Source organism: Pseudorca crassidens, chromosome 5 (assembly GCF_039906515.1).
Source record: "Pseudorca crassidens isolate mPseCra1 chromosome 5, mPseCra1.hap1, whole genome shotgun sequence".
NCBI classification, from domain to species: Eukaryota; Metazoa; Chordata; class Mammalia; order Artiodactyla; family Delphinidae; genus Pseudorca; species Pseudorca crassidens.
In genome coordinates this window covers 73578457-73602380 of record NC_090300.1, presented here as the reverse complement: position 1 = coordinate 73602380, position 23924 = coordinate 73578457, and the positions used below count along the sequence as shown (strand labels likewise).

The 23924-nt window shown below is 35.4% G+C and overlaps 1 protein-coding gene across 3 annotated transcripts in view; it reads left to right on the top strand.

The window, feature by feature from the left end:
- The window catches only part of FGF12 (fibroblast growth factor 12), a 566085-nt gene that overhangs the window by 520412 nt on the left and 21749 nt on the right, over positions 1 to 23924 (top strand). The gene's annotated exons all lie outside the window — the stretch shown is intronic.

Here is a 23924-nt window from a genome sequence, read left to right as displayed (position 1 = left end):
TCAGTCAAGCTTACTCTGCTTTTATCCTGTTTACATAAAAATGGTCACCTCTTTTTGCCTTCTGCCTCCTGTTTTGCCAATGCCTGTCTTATGAAATCATAGGAGCAAAATATTCACTACCTACAATCAAAATGTCTAAAAACAGAGTGTGCTCAATGTAACAGGTAAACAAAGTGATATTAACTATTATAGTAACTGAAGCACATTGATCAAAGTCATTGGATTACTGGAAAATATGCACATTTATAAGTAAAAGCCTATTTTACCTGGTCATTCTTATCAATGAAAGGGCATAAATCATAACCAGAGCATCATGGCATAAGGAGGGAAGATCCCCAAACCGGAGACTGTATTCCAATCCTGACCCTCTTGTTACCTGGCAGCATGATCTTGATTGTGTGATTTCCTTCCCATTAGAGACCCTTGATTTCGTCGTCTGTAAAATGGAGAGTCAGACTATACATTTACAAGCTGTGAATTTCAAGGATTCTGTTAATCATAGGAACAGAACTTATGAACTTCCTTTGTTTTATGAAGCCAAACAAATATGCGTGTCATCTCTTTGTATGAATGATAATATATTTGAAACATGATAGAGGTAAATTATATTCAATAACCTAGGACTTTAGAAAAGAAAAGCAAACCAAGGCCTCTCTCTTCATTCCTATTTAGTGGTGAATATGTTTACTTTGAATTATCCTTCTGAGGAGTCATTATCACAGCAAGAAGCATTGCAGCAAAGATGTTTTTTTTTAATAAAACACAACTCTAGTGTTTTAGTTCTATCAGAACTGTTTGTCTAGCAGATTACTCTTTAAGCTGTTGAAAGTGGCTGGTGTGATGGTGCATGCAGGCTTGATTGAGACTAAGCAGAACACGTCTGTGACAGGTGGTTTTAGAGCACTGCTAGGGATATAATATCAGGTCTCAATCTACTCACACCTGCTGGGTACCTGCATGATACCAGGATTCTTTTGTTTTGCCTCATTTTTTTAATCTTACATTTTTTTTCCAGATTAATAAAAGGATTTGTAGTGTCTGCTATGCCTCACAGCAACATCACAGCAATCCCACATCACAGGTGCTCTGTAGTCATGGTGCATCCCAGCCTATATTTCTCATTCATTGACCATTACAGTAGTTCCTCACTGAGAAATGTTTCAGTCACTGAGCATTGTAATCACTGCCAAGAAGATGTTTAAATGAAAGTGTAATTTAAACCCAATGAGCAAGTAACACAAGCAAATTCTGGGGTTGTTTCTCCTCAATGACAGTGGGAATAGTTATAGAGCATCCCTACAGTGACACATTACCCCCAAGAAAAGCCCTTTACTGCGTATATTCAGAGGCAAAATGTCATCATCCTCTGGAAAGCCCGCAATGTTATGTCAGCTTTGATTAGAAATTTAGGTAGTATTGGAGGAGAAATTTTGAGTCCTCTGGATGTTGGAATTGATCCAAGTCATAGAAAGGCTGAAAAAAATAAAGCAAGTAGAGCCCAAATAAGGGTGAGGTGTTTTAAAATATATATATTCCTTGTACTGAGGCCCAAGGTTATTTTGGTGGTCTAATCACCAGGACGTGAAAGATGTGATAGGTAACCAGGTTTATTCTCATTCCCTCCTTAACTCAACTAGTCCATTTTGGGTTGTTTATTTAATGGGGATTTCATTGATCTTCTTTTGGTAACTTTTCACAGGAAGTACCATTCTTTTATAGGGGATCAGATGATCTTACAGTATATCCTTGTAGTCATGAGGCTTTTGCTTGTTGTGTGAGCCTGGGTAAGTCAATTCCCATTTCAGACTCTAAGTTTTCTCAGATTTAAAATGGAACTATTTTAGTAGCTGTACCTTTTAAAATTTAATTTTGTTATTTTTATACAAATTTTAAAGGTTGCTTTCCATATATAGCATTACAAAACATTGGCTATGTTCCCTGTGTTGTACAATACATCCTTGAGCCTATCTTACACCTTATAGTTTGTACCTCCCACTCCCCCACCCCTGTATTACCCCCCATCCCACTGGTAACCATTAGTTTGTTCTCTATATCTGTGAATCTGCTTCTCTTTTGTTTTATTCACCAGTTTGTTGTATTTTTTAGATTCTACATATAAGTGATATCATACAGCATTTGTCTTTCTCTGACTTATTTCACTTAGCATAATGCCTTCTAAGTCCATCCATGTTGATGCAAATGGCAAAATTTCATATGTGTATATAAACCACATCTTTATCCATTCATCTGTTGATGGACACATAGGTTGCTCCCATATCTTGACTATTGTAAACAATGCTTCTATGAACATTGGGGTGCATGTATCCTTTCAAATTAGTGTTTCGGGTTTTTTTTAGGATAATATACCCAGGAGTGGAATTGCTGGGTCATATGGTAGTTCTATTCTTAGTGTTTTGAGAAGCTGTCATACTGTTTTCCACAGTGGCTGCAGCAATTTACATTCCCACCAACAGTTTACGAGGTTTCCCTTTTCTACACATCCTCACCAACATTTGTTACCTGTGTTCTTTTTGATGATAGCCATCCTGAAAGGTGTGAGGTGATATCTCGTTGTGGTTTTGATTTACATTTTCCCTGATGATTAGCAATGTTGAATATCTTTTCATGTTTCTGTTGGCCATCTGCATTTCCCCTTTGGAAAAATGTCTATTTAATTCTTCTACCCATTTTTCAACTGAGTTGTTTGTTTTTTTGACATTGAGTTGTATGAGCTGTTTATATATGTTGGGTTTTTTTTTTTGTTTTTTTTTTTGTTTTTTTTTTTTGCGTTACGCGGCCCTCTCACTGTTGTGGCCTCTCCCGTTGCGGAGCACAGGCTCCGGACGCGCAGGCTCAGCGGCCATGGCTCACAGGCCCAGCTGCTCCGCAGCATGTGGCATCTTCCTGGACCGGGGCACGAACCCGCGTCCCCTGCATCGGCAGGTGGACTCCCAACCACTGCACCACCAGGGAAGCCCTATATGTTGTATATTAATCCCTTATTGGTCATATCATTTTCAAATATTTTCTCCCATTCAGTAGATTGTCCTTTTATTTTGTTGATGGTTTCCTTTGCTGTGCAAAAGCTTTTAAGTTTAATTAGGTCCCATTTGTTTATTTTTGTTTTTGTTTCCTTTACTGTAGGAGACAGATCCAAAAAAAATATTGCTGCAATTTATGTCAAAGAGTGTCCTGCCTATGTTTTCTCTAGGAGTTTTATAGTATCTGCTCTTACATGTAGCTCTTTAATCCATTTTGCATTTATTTTTGTACATGGTGTTAGAGAATGTACTCCAAAAACTATAAGATACTGAAGAAAGAAATTGAAGATGGCACAAACAGATGGAAAGATACACCATGTTCTTGAATTGGAAGAATCAATATTATTAAAATGGCCATACTACCCAAGGCAATCTAAGAATCAGTGCAATCTCTATCAAAATACCAATGGCATTTTTCACAGAACTAGAACAAATAATTTTAAGATTTGTATGGAAACACAAAAGACCTGAAATAGCCAAAATGATCTTGAGAAGGAAGAACACAGCTAGAGGAATCAGGCTCCCTGACTTCAGACTATACCACAAAGCTATGGTAATCAAAACAGTATGGTACTGACACAGAAACAGACACATAGATCAATGAAACAAGATAGAGAGCCCAGAAATAGACCCATGTCCTGTGGTCAATTAATCTATGACAAAGGAGGAAAGAATGTACAATGGAGAAAAGACAGTCTCTTCAATAAGTGGTGCTGGGAATATTGGACAGCTATATATAAAAGAATGACAGCAGCTGCACTCTTTATTAGAGGACTGAGAGCCACATTTTCCTAGTACATTAATTTCACTTGACCAACAGTTTTCTCTCCCTTAATTTAACTTACTGTTTGAAGCAGTAACACAAGCATAGAGAAGAGTAAGTCTATTTCTAACAGCTCTATTCTCCAACCACCCAAATCCCTTCCCAGGAGGCAAACAGTATTGTCAGCTTCTTGTGTATCCTTCAAAAGACTTTCTAAACATAATACAAGCAAATACCTATTTGTGCGTTTGTACATATTGAACACAAATGGTAGAATGTACAAATATATATGCGTTTGCATTGTGAGTGTTTGTGTATTTAATACAAATGGTAGTATGTACAAACACACACATTTATAGATTGCTTCTTTTATTGAACAATGCATCTTGGAGATCTTTCTAAAGCAATAAATAATTAGCTGCTTTACTGTCTTTAGCACCCGTATAACATTACATTGTATGGACATTCCAGAATTTATCTAACCAATCCCCTGTTGAAGAACATTTGTGTTTTTTTAAGTATTTTGATGTTACAAACATCTTTACCATGAATATAATCTTGAACATACTCCATTTTGCATATGTGCTACTATATCTGCCGGTCATATTCCCAGAAGAGGGTCAGCAGGTAGGTATGTGCATTGTAATATGAGAGTTTATTCCCATTTCCTAATAGTATACCTTTGGCTGCATCCCACAAACTTTGATATTTTGTGTTTCATTATTATTCAGTTAGAACTATTTTTAATATCCTTTGTGATTTCTTCCATGGCCTATGGTTTCTATAAGTGTGTTTAATTCCAAACATTCAAGGATTTTTAAGATGTTTAATTTTATTAATTTCTAATTTAATTTTGTTGTTGTCAGTGATCATACCCTGTAAGGTATCAGTCTTTCGTCTTTTTATAAGGGCCAACATTTGTTTTAGTGAACGTTCTATATACACTCAAAAAATATTAATTCTGCTGTTGTTTGGAATCATGTTCTACAATATTGATTAGGCCAAGTAGTTTGATAGTGCTCAGATTTTATATATCTTTACTGAGTTTTGCTATATCTTCTAACAGTTGTTGAGAGAGGAGTATTAAAATCTCTAACTATGATTGTGGAATTATTTGTTGTCTCCTTTACTTCTGTTGCTTTTCACTTCATAAATTTTGAGATACTATTATTAGGCACATACATAAGTAGGGTTATTATATCTAGATCCTGATGCCCTGACCCTTGATTATTATGAAATGTTCCTTTTACCTCTGATAATACTCCTGGTCTTGAAACACCCTTTGTCTGATATTAATATGGCCATATCTATGCTTACTGTTGACTTGGGTGTATGTACCCCACACTTTTACTTTCAACCTCTATGAGACTTAGGGGTATCAAACTTTTACTTTCAACCCCTATGAGACTCAGGGGTATCACTTCTAGACAAGATATTGTTGAGTTTTGCATTTTTGATCAGGCAGGCAGGCTCTGCCTTTTAGTTGGAGTGGTTGCTCTTTTTTGCAATAAATGTGTTGATTGCTATGGTTGGGTTTAAACTACCACCTTGCTGTTTGTTTTCTATTTATCTCATCTGACTTTTATTTTTCCATTTTTATTATTTCTTTTTGTTTAATTAATGATTTTTATATTTCGTTTTTATTCCTGTGTTGCCTTCTTAGTTCTTTTGTATTATATTTATAGCTCTTGCTCTAGAGAGTATAGCAGGGATTCTTATTTTATGATAGTCTACTTAGAATTCTTATTAAACACCTCACATAAAATAGAAGAATCTTAAAATAATATATTTAAATTAAACACCTTTCTGCAATGTCATGTATACGTTTTTACATTATAACCCTCTCAGTGCAATGTTATTTTTGCTTTAAAAATTAAAAGAAGAAGTATGTCCTTTTATATTTATCAGCATGTTTATGATTGCCAGTAGTATTTATCCCTTCCTATATAACCTAGTTTTCATGTGGTATAATTTCCCTTCAGTCCAAATAACATCTTTCAGCATTTATTATAATGCAAGTCTGCTAGAAATGAATTCACTCATTTTGTTTATCTGAAAATATTTTTTACTTCTGCTGGGTATAGAATTATGGATTCAATCTCTTTTTTCTTTTAGCATTTTAATGACATCCCTCCATTGTTTTCTAGCTTACGTTGTTTGCCTGTGTTTCATGTGTCTTTGTTCCTTCTCTATTTCATTTAATTTTTTCTTTATTTTTCAAAAGTTTGGTTATAATGTGCCTGATCATAGTTTTGGTATATTTCTCCTGCCTGGAGTTTGCTAAGCTTCTTTGATGTGGATCAGAAGAAATTTTTATTTTTACCATATTTGATAACTTTCAACCATTACTTATTTTTTTCTTATTTATTCTATTTATTTTTCTTCCACATAGTTTAGATAGTTTGATATTGTTGGTGGTTACTGAATCTGTTTTATGTGTTTGAAGGCAGATGGGGGCATTAAATATTTATCTATTTTAGCCTGGATAATTTCAATTAATCTGTCTTCAGGTTCATTAATGCTTTCATTTGCCAGTTTCTAGTCTGTCAATAAGTACATCCAATACTTTTTCCTTAAACATTTTTCTTTTCACTTCTATGAAAAGTGAAATGTCATTTCTTTCTTTTTATCATTTCCAAATTTTGCTGATATTTCTTATTTGTTTACTCATTATGTCCGTTTTCTTTACGTCTATAACATATTAATAGGAGCTGTTTTAAAATCCTTGTTTATTAATGCTAACATCTGGGTCATCGTGTGGTCCTTACTGCTGACTGCTTAATTGGTTGATTATGGATTACATTGCCTTGCTTGTATCTATGTTTTATAATTTTTTTATTATAGGTTAGATATTTGTATGAGTGCTTTTTTTTGAATTTTTTTATTTAGTTTTTTTCAGTCCTTATTAGTTATCCATTTTACACATATTAGTGTACATATGTCAGTGCTAATCTCCCAATTCATCACACCACCACCACCACCCCCCACCGCTTTCCCCCCTTGGTGTCCATACATTTGTTCTCTACATGTGTGTCTCACTTTCTGCCCTGCAAACTGGTTCATCTGTACCATTTTTCTAGGTTTCACATATATGCGTTAATATACAATATTTGTTTTTCTCTTTCTGACTTACTTCACTCTGTATGACAGTCACTAGATCCATCCATGTCTCCACAAATGACCCAATTACATTCCTTTTTATGGCTGAGTAATTTTCCATTGTATATATGTGCCACATTTTCTTTATCCATTTGTCTATTGATGGGCATTTAGGTGCTTCCATGACCTGCCTATTGTAAATAGTGCTGCAATGAACATTGGGGTGCATGTGTCTTTTTGAATTATGGTTTTCTCTGGGTACATGCCCAGTAGTGGGATTGCTGGGTCATATGGTAATTCTATTTGTAGTTTTTTAAGGAACCTCCATACTGTTCTCCATAGTGACTGTATCAATTTACATTCTCACCAACAGTGCAAGAGGGTTCCCTTTTCTTCACACCCTCTCCAGCATTTGTTGTTTGTAGATTTTCTGATGATGCCCATTCTAACTGGTGTGTGGTGATAACTCATTGTAGTTTTGGTTTGCATTTCTCTAATAATTAGTGATGTTGAGCAGCTTTTCATGTGCTTCTTGGCCATCTGTATGCTTTCTTTGGAGAAATGTCTATTTAGGTTTTCTGCCCATTTTTGGATTGGGTTTTTTTTTTTTTTAATATTGAGCCACATGAGCTGTTTATATATTTTGGAGATTAATCCTTTGTCCATTGATTTGTTTGCAAATATTTTCTCCATTCTGAGGGTTGTCTTTTTGTCTTGTTTGTAGTTTCCTTTGCTTTGCAAAAGCTTTTAAGTTTCATTAGGTCTCCCTTGTTTATTTTTGTTTTTATTTCCATTACTCTAGGAGGTGGATCAAAAAAGATCTTGCTGTGATTTATGTCAAAGAGTGTTCTTCCTATGTTTTTCTCTAAGAGTTTTATAGTGTCCAGTCTTACATTTAGGTCTCGAATCCATTTTGAGTTTATTTTTTGCATATGGTGTTAGGGAGTGTTCTAATTTCATTCTTTTACATGTAGCTGTCCCGTTTTCTCAACACCATTTATTGAAGAGGCTGTCTTTTCTCCATTGTATATCCTTGCCTCCTTTATCAAAAATAAGGTGACCATATGTGTGTGGGTATATCTCTGGGCTTTCTATCCTGTTCCATTGATCTATATTTCTGTTTTTGTACCAGTACCGTACTGTCTTGATTACTGTAGCTTTGTAGCATAGTCTGAAGTCAGGGAGTCTGATTCCTCCAGCTCCATTTTTTTCCCTCAAGACTTCTTTGACTATTCGGGATCTTTTGTGTCTCCATACAAATTTTAAGACTTTTTGTTCTAGTTCTGTAAAAAATGCAATTGGTAATTTGATAGGGATTGCATGGAATCTGTAGATTGCTTTGGGTAGTATAGTCATTTTCACAATATTGATTCTTCCAATCCAAGAACATGGTATATCTCTCCATTTGTTTGTATCATCTTTAATTTCTTTCATCAGTGTCTTATAGTTTTCTGCATACATGTCTTTTGTTGCCCTAGGTAGGTTTATTCCTAGGTACTTTATTCTTTGGTTTCAGTGGTGAATGGGAGTGTTTACTTAATTTCTCCTTCAGATTTTTCATCATTAGTGTATAGAAATGCAAGAGATTTCTGTGCATTAATTTTGTGTACTGAAACTTTACCAAATTCATTGATGAGCTCTGGTAGTGTTCTGGTGGAATCGTTAGGATTTTCTATGTATAGTATCATGTCATCTGCAAACAGTGACAGTTTTACTTCTCCTTTTCCAATTTGTATTCCTTTTATTTCTTTTTCTTCTCTGATTGCTGTGGCTCGGACTTGCAAAATTATATTGAATAATAGTGGTGAGAGTGGACATCCATGTCTTGTTCCTGACCCTAGAGGAAATGCTTTCAGTTTTTCACCATTTAGAATGATGTTTGCTGTGCGTTTTTCATATATGGCCTTTATTATGTTGAGGTAGTTTCCCTCTATGCCCACTTTCTGGAGATTTTTTATCCTAAAAGGGTGTTGAATTTTGTCAAAAGCTTTTTCTGTATTTATCGAGATGATCATGATTTTTATTCTTCAATTTGTTAATATGGTGTACCACATTGATTAATTTACATATATTGAAGAATCCTTGCATCCCTGGGATAAATCCCACTTGATCATGGTGTATGATCCTTTTAATGTGTTGTTAGATTCTGTTTGCTAGTATTTTGTTGAGGACTTTTGCATCTATATTCATCAGTGATATTGGTCTGTAAATTGTTTTTTGAAGTATCTTTCTCTGGTTTTGGTATCAGGGTAATGGTGGCCTCATAGAATGAGTTTGGGTGTGTTCCTTCCTCTGCAATTTTTTGGAAGAGTTTGAGAAGGATGGATGTTAGCTCTTCTCTAAATGTTTGATAGAATTCACCTGTGAAGCCATCTGGTCCTGGACTTTTGTTTGTTGGAAGATTTTTAATCACAGTTTCAATTTCATTACTTGTGATTGGTCTGTTCATATTTTCTATTTCTTCCTGGTTCAGTCTTGGAAGTTTATACCTTTCTAAGAATTTATCCATTTCTTCCAGGTTGTCCATTTTATTGGCATAGAGTTGCTTGTAGTAGTCTCTTAGGATGCTTTGTATTTCTGTGGTGTCTGTTGTAACTTCCCCTTTTTCTTTCTAATTTTATTGATTTGAGTCCTCTCCCTTTTTTTCTTGATGAGTCTGGCTAATGCTTTATCAATTTTATTTATCTTCTCAAAGAACCAAGCTTTTAGTTTTATTGATCTTTGCTATTGTTTTCTTTGTTTCTATTTCATTGTTTTCTGCTCTGATCTTTATTTCTTTCCTTCTGCTAACTTTGGGTTTTGTTTTTTCTTCTTTCTCTCTTTCCTCTAGGTGTAGGGTTAGATTGTTTGTTTCAGATTTTTCTTCTTTCTTGAGGTAGGCTTGTATAGCTATAAACTTCCCTCTTAGAACTGCTTTTGCTGCATCCCGTAGGTTTTGGATCATCATGTTTTCATTGCCATTTGTATCTAGGTATTTTTTGATTCCCTCTTTGATTTCTAAAGTGATCTCTTGGTTATTTAGTAACGTATTGTTTAGCTTCCATATGTTTGTGTTTTTTTATGGTTTTTTTCCCTGTAATTGATATCTAATCTCATAGTGTTGTGGTCAGAAAAGATGCTTGATAAATTTCAATTTTCTTAAATTTACTGAGGCTTGATTTGTGACCCAAGATGTGATCTATCCTGGAGAATGTTCTGTGTGCACTTGAGAAGAAAGTGTAATCTGCTGTTTTGGGATGGAATGTCCTATAAATAACAATTAAGTCTCTGGTCTATTGTTTCATTTAAAGCTTGTGTTTCCTTATTAATTTTCTGTTTGGATGATCTGTCCATTGTTGTAAGTGAGGTGTTCAAGTCCCCCAGTATTATTGTCTTACTGTCAGTTTCCTCTTTTATAGCTGTTAGCAGTTGCCTTATGTATTGAGGTGCTCCTATATTGGGTGCATTATATTTATAATTGTTATATCTTCTTCTTGGATTGATCCCTTGATCATTATATAGTGTCCTTCCTTGTCTCTTGTAACATTCTTTATTTTAGTCTGTTTTATCTGATATGAGTGTTGCTACTCCAGCTTTCTTTTGATTTCCATTTGCATGGAATATCTTTTTCTATCCCCTCACTTTCAGTCTGTATGTGTCCTAGGTCTGACATGGGTCTCTTGTAGACAACATATATATGGGTCTTCTTTTTGTATCCATTCAGCGAGCCTGTGTCTTTTGGTTGGAGCATTTAATCCATTCACGTTTAAGGTAATTATCAATATGTATGTTCCTATGACCATTTTCTTAATTGTTATGTGTTTGTTTTTGTAGGTCCTTTTCTTCACTTCTGTTTCCCACTTAGAGATATTCCTTTAGCATTTGTTGTAGAGCTGTTTTGGTGCTGCTGAATTCTCTTAGCTTTGCTTGTCTGTAAAGCTTTTGATTTCTCCATCGAATCTGAATGAGATCCTTGCCGGGTAGAGTAATCTTAGTTGTAGGTTCTTCCCTTTCATGACTTTAAATAAATCATGCCACTCCCTTCTGGCTTGTAGAGTTTCTGCTGAGAAATCATCTGTTAACCTTATGGGAGTTCCCTTGTATGTTATTTGTCGTTTTCCCTTGTTGCTTTCAATAATTTTTCTTTGTCTTTATTTTTGGTCAATTTGATTACTATGTGTCTTGGCATGTTTCTCCTTGGGATTATCCTGCCTGGGACTCTGTGCGCTTCCTGGACTTGGGTGGCTATTTCTCTTCCCATGTTAGGGAAGTTTTCAACTATAATCTCTTTAAATATTTTCTCAGGTCCTTTCTGTCTCTCTTTTCCTTCTGGGACCCCTATAATACAAATATTGTTGTGTTTAATGTTGTCCCAGAGGTCTCTTAAGCTGTCTTCATTTCTTTTCATTCTTTTTTCTTTATTCTGTTCTGTGGCAGTGAATTCCACCATTCTGTCTTCCAGGTCACTTATCCGTTCTTCTGCCTCAGTTATTCTGCTATTGATTTCTTCTAGTGTATTTTTCATTTCAGTTATTGTATTGTTCATCTCTGTTTGTTTGGTCTTTAATTCTTCTAGGTGTTTGTTCTTTAATTCTTCCTGGTCTTTGTTAAATATTTCTTGCATCTTCTCCATCTTTGCCTCCATTCTTTTTCCGAGGTCCTGGATCATCTTCACTATCATTTTTCTGAATTCTTTTTCTGGAAAGTTGCCTATCTCCACTTCATTTAGTTGTTTTTCTGGGGTTTTATCTTGTTCCTTCATCTGGTACATAGCCCTCTGCCTTTTCATCTTTTCTTTCTGTGAATGTGGTTTTTGTTTCCCAGGCTGCAGGATTGTAGTTCTTCTTGCTTCTGCTGTCCACCCTCTGGTGAATGAGGCTATCTAAGAGGCTTGTGCAAGTTTCCTGATGGGAGGGACTGGTGGTGGGGAGAGCTGAGTGTTGCTCTGATGGGCAGAGCTCAGTAAAACTTTAATCTGCTTGTCTGCTGTTGGGTGGGGCTGGCTTCCCTCCCATTGGTTGTTTGGCCTGAGGTAACCCAACACTAGAGCCTGCCTGGGCTCTTTGGTGCAGCTAGTAGCGGACTCTGGGAGGGCTCACGCCAAGGAGTACTTCCCAGAACTTCTGTTGCAAGTGTCCTTGTCCCCATGGTGAGACACAGCCACCCCCCGCCTCTTCAGGAGACCCTCCAACACTAGCAGGTAGGTCAGGTTCAGTCTCCTATGGGGTCACTGCTCCTTCCCCTGGGTCCCGATGCACACACTACTTTGTGTGTGCCCTCCAAGAGTGGAGTCTCTGTTTCCCCCAGTCCTGTCAAAGTCCTGCAATCAAATCCTGCTAGCCTTCGAAGTCTGGTTATCTGGGAATCCCTCCTCCTGTTGCCGGACCCCCAGGTTTGGAAGCCTGACGTGGGGCTCAGAAACTTCACTCCAGTGGGTGGACTTCTGTGGTAAAATGTTCTCCAGATTGTGAATCACCCACCCAGCAGTTATGGGATTTGATTTCATTGTGGTTGTGCCCCTCCTACCATCTCATTGTGGCTTCTCCTTTGTCTTTGGATTTGCGGTACCTTTTCTGGTGAGTTCCAGTGTCTTCCTGCCAAAGACTGTTCAGCAGTTAGTTGTGATTCTGTTGCTCTCGCAAGAGGGAGTGAGAGCACGTCCTTCTACTCTGCCATCTTGAACCAATCTCGAGTGTATGCTTTCTTTCCTGACATTTAAATTAAAAATTAATAGATCCTCTTGATCCTCTGTGTGTGTGTGTGTTTAGGTCTTGACTATTTTGCTTCTGTCTTTAGTCTGAGGTCGGGGGGAGACCTTATTTAGAGATTTACAGTGTGGTCCTAAAATGGCCTTTTGAGGTCTCCAATGAATGTCCAATGTGTTTATTGAGCTCTCCTTTCTGGCTTGTCTAGAAGTTCATCATATCCCGGCCCTGCCCAGCCATGGTATGTTCATTCAGTTATCAATCTTTCAGTAGTTGTTCTATGCTAGGCTTGAGGAATCTCATTCTCAGCATATGCAGTCTATCCATAAGCCCAAGACCCTCAGGAAATTCCCATACAGACTCCTGCCCCCAATTCCACCAGCTTCCTTTTCTCTGGCACCTTGCTCCACAAATCCAAGTCCCCTTAGCAGTCCCAACCTCCAGTTTCTGACATCACAGCTCCAAAAAACCCAAAGTGCTATACCTCAGCTTCACCTTTCCATTTCAGGGTTGAACAGTGCCCATTGAAGAAAGCCAGGGTTGTAAATCAACTATACTTCAATAAAAGAAATTTTAAAAAGAAGAAAAAAGGAAAAGAAAGTCAAGGTTAATATGGTGCTTACCCCATGCATTTTCCTTCTCTCAAAGATCAAAACCCTACAATTCCAGTTGACAAGTGCTTGGAAACTACTGTCTCATATAGTTTGTCCAGTTTTATAATTATTTATAATAGGAAGTTATGTTTGATACCGATTATTCTGACTTCAAGGAAGTTGACAGATGAAATTTTAAAAATTGGGAAATTTCATGTTTTAAGAATGTATTTCTATCATTAGTTGATCATTTCTGGGGCTGTCAGAGTATTCAGAATGATTTTCCAAAAGGTATAATAATGTTTAAATTGAAATAAGGGAATTTGAAAACATTCCCACTTTCATCCTTATCCCCAGAAAAGAAGACAGAGGCTGAGGCACACATCCTCTCACATAAAGTGTTAGGGGTATTCAACGTACTTGCCTTGATTTTCAAACTCAGTCATAAGGGGGCATTTGGTTACATACTGTGTACATGCTCACTTCATAAGAATTAATGGTGTTTTTAATTGGAGAATTGCACTGTTCCCCCAATATCTGCTCTCTGTCCCTAGGACATTCAGACTTCTGGAAATAATTTTTGTGATAACAGTGAATTGCAATATGATATATGCCCTCATCCACTGGTCTTCTAATTCCCACTCCTCACCTTACTTCTATACTTGCAGGCTTCTGGCTAAAGGATAAGTCAGATGGCTTTGTGGTATTACGCCTCATTAGAAGGTAATATCATCACATCACTTATTTTAAATTGATGTCAAAATCATCCCTTACTAGAAAAAGAGAAATGGTCAGATTTATCTGTGTGCTCTGTAAATAGATGACCAAATTGAAAATTGAGCCTTAAGCAAAATAGCCTTGATTAGCCTGTTACAGGGAAGAGAAACTCAGGACACATGATTTAGAGTCCATAAGGAAAGTGACTTTCCTCAACCTACTGCTCAGGCGAACCCATTTTCATTTGTGATATCAGATATCACCTGAAAATTGTAACGAGAAAGTAAGGAAAGTACGTAATATGCCAGTTACCGTGTTTAGCATACCTACATTGTCTTGTTTAATAATCAAAACCTTATAGTGAAGGTATGATTAGTGTTAACTTACAGGTGAAGAAACTGAGCTTTAGGGAAATTAAGTAACCTGTCCAAGTTTAAAAATTAGGGAGATGGACATTTTTGTCGGTCTGCCTCCAAAATTATGTTTCCAATACACTACAGTTTTCATGATTTTATGATGATATAAGTTTACCTGGTTGCCTTGTAAGATTTTGCAAAGAAAGCATTAACAAAGAACCTTTAGTTTGGTTGCCTTATAAGATTTTGCAAAGAAAGCATTAACAAAGAACCTTCAGTTTTAGAGAAATTAGCTCAGGAGTTTTCCAGTAAAAAATATCTCAAAAGTATATAAAGATTTCCATATCTACAGTTTAAGTTATAAAATTAGACTTATTCTAGTCAAAGCAACCAAGTTTTAAAAAAATGCTTCATTTGAGATAATGTATTTCAGCATTTTCTTTGCCTCTTGTCAGGATGGGAAACAATAGTTCTCTTGCTTGATTTAATATCATTATGTCTGACAACACAGTTAACAAAGCAACTGCTAATATTCCAAAGATTTTCAAGTTCTGTGCATCTAAAAGTCACTAATGAGGTTAGTGAACCAGAAGCTTCACAGCCAAATATCCAAAGGTTAAGACCAAAGGAACTGTGTATCTCTGGAGTTGTTGGATGTAAATCGTGTTGCGAGAACCATCAAGTATTTAATTCCGTCCTTATACACAACCCAATAAACAAGGTTTACGGCAAACAGGGAAGATGCATTTGTGCATTAAAAAGAGTTTAGATTTTGGTTTCCAACTGGAAAGGAAAAAATCAAAACAAGAGGTTCTTTGTACTAGCATATGTTTGAAAAATCAGTAATTTTTACATTTTGTAGGGAGAATCATTTGTTATAATTGCTTATATAATAGCAAAGTTTCTTTTCTCTGATTACCTTTTACATTTTGTTTTCTTAATAATAATATATCACTACTATTTCTCTTTGGTAGTTAAACACTGTTTTTAAAGTAACGATATTTTATCATGACTGCTTAATTTCAAGAAATTACTTAACCGTTTAATATGAATGATAAAGCTATAGAAGGTTTAAGTCGAAGTGATGTTTTAGATTTCCTGGTTCAACAAACAACTCTCTTTTACATTTAGGAGAACAAGGAGCCTAAGAAGGAAACTGATAATCCCAATTTGAACACAAATTAGAGATATACAAGAATAAAAATCCAGGTCTCATGATGTCTTTTCACCAAATTATTTTGTTGGAGTAGACATTTTTTTAATTCCAAGAACTGTTGAGAATTAGAGGGGAATATAACAATTATAGTAGTTACCTTCATAAAGCTTAGACAGGTAGTGTTAGATTATGAAAAATGAGAAAACAAGGTAAAGAATTAGAAAGTGACTGGAGGAGGTGCTAAATTATGTAAGGTAATCTGGGGAGGTCTCTGAGATAGTCACGCTTGAGCAGTGACTTGAAAGAAATGAGGGATCAAGCCATGTTAATATGCTATTGAAGAGGTTTCCAGGAACAAAGAATATCAATTGTGTAGGACTTGAGATGGTTTATGCTTGTTATTTTTGGGAAACAGCAAGGAGACCAGTGGCTGCAGTGTGATAAGCATTCATTCATTCACTGCACATTCATCCCATGGATTATTATAGCCAGAGCAGTGAGAGGGGAAATGGGGATCCACAAAGAACTGGATGAAGATGAATCATAATTATGGTACCATTTAATTTTATTAATCATACAGGATTATAAAAGTTGTGGATTCCTACTTGAGTTAGAAAGCATACGTTTTAAACGTAAAGCTAGAAGGAGCAAAAGTGGTTGTGATTGAATCACATAACATTCTTTACTTCTCAAAAAATGTATTCCAAGCAATTGTCACCCTAAAATGTAGAAACTTTTCAAGTTATGATGTCAGAGTCTTCTATGGAAAAGAATTAATCTCAAATAATTGTATAGGTCTTCAAAGAGCTTGCACATAGGTTATGTAATTTGATCTCTATAGCCCCATGAGTCTGTAGTACAATAGAGGAAGTTGAGGTTCAATGAGGTTAACTGATTTGCCAAAGGTCGCTTTGACAGTTTGGAAAATTATTAATGGATAATAAACCAGAAATTTAGAGACTCCAAATGGTTTTCCAGAAAATAATTTATTGTGTATTTCTTCACGTGTTATGGGCAATTCTCTTTTTCTATTCTGTTCATTTTATGTTTTGATATTATTATTATTATAGGAAATTACAAATGGTTAGTTTTAAATTACTCAGTTTTATAAGCACTATTTATAAATAAAACATATAATCATGTGCATTATATAATGGACTGCAATAAAAAATGACAAGTAGAATAAATGAGTTGGAGAAAGGATGGATAATATTTTTTGTGAATAAATTATTTGATCCAAAAGTGTTATATTTTCATCATGAACAAAATTTGTCTGCAACCTATGAATGAATGATTGTTATTGGTATAAAATTTTCATGCATTATATGTTAGCTAATTATATGGGAAAAACTTGATTTTAAAAGAAGGACAATGATTTTGAGAAGTAATATTTATCATTTTACTTAAACTTCACCACATGCTTTGACTCTTCTACTATGGATTTTTTAATGACAAATATAACATACATAAATAAGTGCACAAACTATATAGAACTCAATGAATTTTCATAAAGTGAACACACACGTGTAGCTAGCTACCAGATCAAGAAATACATCATTGCCAGCACCCAAGAGTCCTCCCCTTGCTTCATCTTACTAATTACCCTCCCTGAACAAAGTTATTGCTTTCCTGAGTTCTACAGTAGATTAGTTTTACCTGCTTTTGAGCTTTATATAATTGAAATAATGTAGCAAGTAGCTGTATTTATTGTTTGGTTTATTTTTTTCCACATTATGTTGGTGAGAATCATCCAGATTATTGCTTATAGTTGTAGTTTGTTTATTCTCACTGCTCTATAGTATCTTATTGTCAGAATATGTTACATATCCAATCTACTATTGATGGTCATTTCAGTTGTCTCCATTTTGGGGCTCTTATGAATAGTGCTACTATGACCATTCTTGTACATGTCTTTTAGGGGATAGATAGTTAGAGATAGATAGATTGATTGATTAATAAATAGATAGCCTGATAGGTTTCATTGGGTATAAATCCAGAAGTAGAATTGTTGAATTATACGATACACCTGTATTTATCAATACTGCCAAACAGCTTTTCAGAGTGGTTTTACCAATTTGTTCTACCGTCATTTACATATGAGAGGTCCAGTAGCTCCACATCCTTTCCAACACTTGGCATTATCTATTATCTCATTTTAGCTATACTTGAATGTAACCCATGATGGATTTTTCCAGCTTTATTGAGGTAGAGTTGACAATTAAAAATTGTACAGCTTGATGATTTGATATACATATACACTGTGAAATACTCATCACAATCAAACTAATTAACATATCCATAGCTACCTTTTTCTTTCTGTTTTTGGTTTTTTGTGTGTGTGTGGTGAGACACTATCCTATGATCCAGGAATCCCACTTAGGAATATATCCAAAAAAATGAAGCCAGGATCTTGAAGAAATGTCTGCATTCCAGTGTTTATTTCAGCATTATTCAATAGCCAAGATATGGAAGCAACCTAAGCACCAGTCAACAGATGATTAAAAAAACGTGATATACATATATCTATATATAGATATATATAATTCAACCTTAAAAAGAAGGAAATCCTGCCATTTGCTACAACATGGCAGGTATTAGACAAAGTGAAATAAATGAGATGCAGAAAGACAAATATGTGGAATTTAGATGTTTGGAATCTAAAATAGGCAAACTCATAGAAGCAGAGAGTAGAGTGATAGTTACCTGGGGGAGGGAGAAATGGAGAGATGTTGGTTAAGGGGTACAAAGTTTTAGTTATGCAAGATGAATTAGTTTTGGAGAGCTCATGTACAAGAATGTGACTATAGTTAACAATATTATATTGTATACTTGAAATTTGCTAAAAGAGCAGATCTTAAGTGTCTTCACCAAATTTTTAAATGTGAAAATTATTGCCCCTACTTTATAGATGATAAAACAAAGATATATCAGAATTAAATAGCACATCCAAAATTATGCAGCTAAAGAAACAGAATCAATGCTGTCACTCAGCTCTATCTTATCACATAGTCTTTGCTGTTTCCTTAAAATATTTTTATTATTTACTTCAACAAGAATAAATTGAGGGCTAAATATGCTGGACTTCCTAATAAGCACTGATGAGGAACATGTCTTTGTGAGCAAAAGCCTGCAGTGTATAGGACGGGAGCAAGAAAAACCATCATGACACAAGGCAAAGTGCATTAAATACACTTTGGGAAAAAAAAAGTAAATACCATGAGAAGCTAAAGGAGGGAAAATTCACAATAACCTGCAATAACTGAGAAAAACATTTGCCATTATTTTATTGGATAGAGAATTAGAGAGGACAGTTGAACAAAGTACAATTTGAGGGTTAAGAGGTGTGAGCATGTCGAGGAATTAGTATGTGATGAAAACACTGTTGGCAGTGATAGTCAACCATGAAGGAAATATAACATTTTATCCATACAGCCATCAAATTCCCTAAATTTCTGTCTCCTTATTCCTCATGATACTTATATCTAAAGGAGAATACCATTCAAATAGGGGTGGGATGGGCCAAGACTGGCACAGTTAGAGGCTGGCTAAGAAGGAAGTGTCTCATCTTGTGCAGTGATGGAGCCTAAGACTGATGGGAGAATCCAGAACCTGAGTAGGTTATCAGTGCTCTAAGTGCAAAGAGAAGAACAGGAAGAAATACGGGAGAGGGATCAAGGTAGAGTATGAAGCTATGAAGTTGGGTATCAGCGAGAAGAATTCTGGAGAGAGTAGATTAGAATCAGATGGATGGGGAGAGATTGAAAAGGGTCCTGAGTGCTGGTCTTGAGCTTAAGTGGTGTTCCATTATTGACTCATCATCTGGAATTAAATGGGTGGGTGATCCAACTTTCCAAGACAAGGCTAGGGTGAATAGGCATTTGGAATGTGAGAAGAATTGGTCATATAATGACTTGTACAATGCTAGAACAACAAGTTGTGCAAATGCTGCTAAAAAAGTGAGTGCTCAAAATTAATTTCAAAACACTATCAAAGGTCATATTCTGCTGAAATTAAGGTCAGTTGAACAAATTAAAGATTTGGAAAGATTTTAGAGTAATAAATGTGAAAAATAAACCTAGCATTTCACACACTTACACACATGATGTGCATGTGGGTGTGTTTCTGTTTCATCAACAAACGTTTATTCTATAAGCCTTGCTATGTACCTACGTGGAACTGAGCACTCAGGATTATAGATATAAGTAAATACTATTCATGAGATGCAACATGACTACTAGTTAGTTTTACAAAAGGAAAAAGAACCCTCCTTATACTAGTTATTTACTCTGCTTTCATTATATGTCCTGGATTGAGATAGTCTAGGATTTTGTCGCCTTGTCTCAAAGCCTGCCTATCTCCATTACACTTTAGAGTTATTATCATTCTGAACATAATTTTTATAACCTCAGAACCTCTTCTGAATATATGTGATTGCCCAAGTCTTTGCCAAAGATTTTTAAAATGTATGTGTGTATGTTGTTTTAGCTATAGTAGGAACAATCTATGTAGGATAAAGCTTAACTTATGGCATAGGGTCCTGGATGCTGGAGCAGATATAATCATCTATGACAAAAACACAGAATTAAATGTCTAGTTACATGACTGATTGTATTTTTCTTGCTATAAGAAAAAACTTAATAATAATGCATTGGAGTTTTGTAAAAATTCTATAAGCTTACAGCATGCTTTCATATCCATCCTCTTATTTTCCTTAAAATAACTTAATTTGCAGTTGAAAATATGAAATTCAAAGTTTAACCACTTTCCTGAAGTCACACAGCTATTATGTATGGATCCAGAAGCAAAACTCTGATTTTTCTACTCCAAGTAGAGGACTCTTGATTTCTCATTACACAAATAGAGTGATAGTAGCAAGTATATTGTAAATTCTTTGATGCCCAACTTTATATTGAAATTGTTGAACATCTTGTAAAGGTTGCACTTAGAATGATCGTCCAAGCTGGCTCAGTGTTCTTAAGGTTTTCCTCCCCATTTCTAGGATGTTGGCCGTGCCCCACAGAAGTGCCTGCACTAAGCTTTTGCCATTTTTTTCCTCCTGAAATGTTTTTCCCTGGCCGGGTATTCTCAATTGCCTAATTTCTGAATTCTGACTCTGCATAGCCCCTTTAAAATACTAAATGGGAAACTTCACTTGACTTTTTATATCTGATTATCACCTGGATACTATATCTGGGATCCCCATTCGCCAACTCAGAATTTCAAGGCTCAATCCTTACCTAATGCTATCCCTGGCTCATGCTCCCAGGACTTCAGTCCCTGCCCAATTTTCTGGACTTTCGCTCTTCTAGGAGCAGACTTTAAACAATTGTGAAACTAAATGGAAACCTACGAGTTCACTACTTATTAAATAAAAATATTACTTTCATATGTAGAAAAGACAGCATAGTAATTATACTTGGTGGGCATGGTTGTGATGATGGCTTGCCTCCAATCAACAGCTTGGTACCAAAAGTAGGCTTGGTTAAGTAGTAAGGAAGCATTGTGTGGCATTGATAAAAGTACTGAACCAGCAGCCAGGGGCCAGGGTTCTAGCCCAGGGTCTGCCTCTAATATACTATGACTCACAAAACACTTATTTAACTATCAATGGCTTCTGTTACTTTGTTAAATAAGGGCAGTAAGCAGCTTTCTATCTACAAATTTTCATATTTCTGTGAGGTATACTTATAAGTAAATAGGTATTACACGTATGATGAGATGTATTTATACACACAATTCCTTGCCCCATATATTTCTCCCACCTTCTATTATGAGGTCTGAAGTCTTATATGTAGAATTTATTCATTGAACTTTGAAGAGTCCCTTAGCATCTAGAGTTCATTAATATTGAGCTAGACCTAGAAACAAAAGCTTTGAGATTTGGATTAGTTTGTTTTAAAAAGTATAACTAATAAAATCTGTGCTAAATTTTTAGCTTTTTCAGATCTTTTTAACCTAGTCCTAGAAGGAAACCAGAACTTTTAGATTATCTTATAAATTTAATCAGAATCACTTTGATTCCTATACTTGGCAGTGGTTAAACTCTGTCCTAATAATATTGAGACAAGGTCATAGGAGAGCCCATTGTTCAGCACACAGGACCATAAATTAGGATTTTTGTGTTGCCAGACAAGGAATATGCAGTAGTTTCATTTTTTCCCCTTACTTTCTCTAGTTACTTCATTTATCTGATTCCTCATTTTTTATTGAGAAATAATTCACATACCATAAAATTCATGTTTTTACACTATATGCTTCAATGGTTTTGTTCATATAGCCGTGCAGTCTAATCCCAGGACACTTTTGTCTCTCCAAAAAAGCCATCACTTCCCATTTACCCATCTCCTCAGCACTTGGCAACTACTAATCTATGTTTTGTCTCTGGATTTGCCTGTTCTGGATATTTCATATACATTGGATCATGCAACATGTGACCTTTTGTATCTGGCTTCTTCCACTTAGCATAATGTTTTTGAGGTTCATCTGTGCTGTCACATGAATCAGTACTCCATCCTTTTTAATAGCTAACTAATATTTCATCGTATGGATAGATCACATTTGTTCATCCATTCATCCATTGATAGATGTTTGAATTGTTTCCACATTATGAATAATGCTGCTATGAATATTTGTGTATAAGTTCACACGTGGAGATATATTTTCAATTCTCATATGTATGTACCTAGAAGTAGAATTGCTAGATCATATGGTAACTGTATGTTTAACCTTTTGTGGAATTGCCAAACTATGTCCCACAACTGCTGCATTATTTACATTTTTACTAGCTAGGTATGAGGATTGTAGTTTCTCTAAACCCTCAGCAACACTTTTTATTGTCCATCTTTTTTGATATGGCCATCATAGCAGATGTGGTCTGAAGTCTTATATGTAGAATTTATTCATTGAACTTTGAAGAGTCCCTTAGCATCTAGAGTTCATTAATATTGAGCTAGACCTAGAAACAAAAGCTTTGAGATTTGGATTAGTTTGTTTTAAAAAGTATAACTAATAAAATCTGTGCTAAATTTTTAGCTTTTTCAGATCTTTTTAACCTAGTCCTAGAAGGAAACCAGAACTTTTAGATTATCTTATAAATTTAATCAGAATCACTTTGATTCCTATACTTGGCAGTGGTTAAACTCTGTCCTAATAATATTGTTATTATTGTTTCTCTGGTTCTTAAGCCACTAAGTTTACTTAAAACTGAGAGTATTCTGTGACATCATATTTTTATTATCAATATATTATTGAAATATTATTATTACTATTATTATTATTTTAATGGGTACAACCACCTTTACATCTCCCGTCCCATATTTTTTGTCTCATTTTTTTGGGTCTATAACTTTTGAACCATTTAAAATCAACAGAGTCCTTCCAGCAGTTTCTTTATCCCTGAAGACCTTCATCTGTCTCCACAGATGCATCACTGTAGCTCCCTGGAAGTGAAGCCAGGGGATTAGTCTGCAAGAATCACCTCCAAGGACATGGTTTCAACAGCTTTAGTCCCACATATTCCTCAATAACTTAACTCCAGGTGTAACTGCATTAAATCACTGGGGCCTTTCATTGAAAGGGTTACAAGGAAGAGGTTCTTCTAGCACTTAGTGAAGACGGCAGTGACTATTGTGAATATGTTTGACATGTAGGATTCTTATTTACTTGTAGCTGAGAAGATGCTATCACATTTGTTTTTCTTCTGCTTTTCTTTGAAGGGGAGGAATTTCTTCTTTCCATGAAATACACTTTGTTCATTTGACATGTTAGGATTTGATTTTATTGTATTGATTATAAAATCTCATTGTAAGTCACTGAACAAGACTCAGGCAGAAAAGGTGAACTTGAGAGGCAGTGATTGTGAAGCAATAAATGTGAGTTCTGGCATTGATGCAGTAATTTTGCTGTTGTTGTTTAACTTTGTATTAATCATATAACCTTTTGGTTGTCTCACTTATCAAATGGTGAAGGTGAGGTAGAGGACTTTTAAGGTTCCTTCTTGAACTAAAACTCTCATATGTTTCACTGGAGATCATACAGTATAGTAGTAAAATTTTTCTACTACTTTTTCCTGGTATTTTTACCTGAAATTTTAATTACTAAGTAAAAAAAAAAAATGTTTCAAAGAAATTAACAGGAAAGTTACTGACGTTAAGCCAAGAGGTAGTATACTAGTGATTTTATGGAACAAGCTTTGAGTATTTCACAGATTTGTGAACATATAGGATAGTCCCTTCAAAAATATCTGCTGAGCCTGTGTGTGCTGTGATTGTGTTATATTTTGATTCCCAGGGTTACATTTTACATGCTAAGGGCCACAAAAATGCACAATGGCTATTCTCTTAAATTTAAAAAACATTAAACTGAGATCAGAGCGTGGACATGGGCACAGTCTTGAGTGATATTAACCAAAGAAATTATTCAAGCCTGACAGTTGTGTTCTGTGGAGTAAGGTTGTTTAGAAAGGAAATCTCGTTTCTTGATTTTGTATGATAAATCTTTAAACCAAATGCTAATA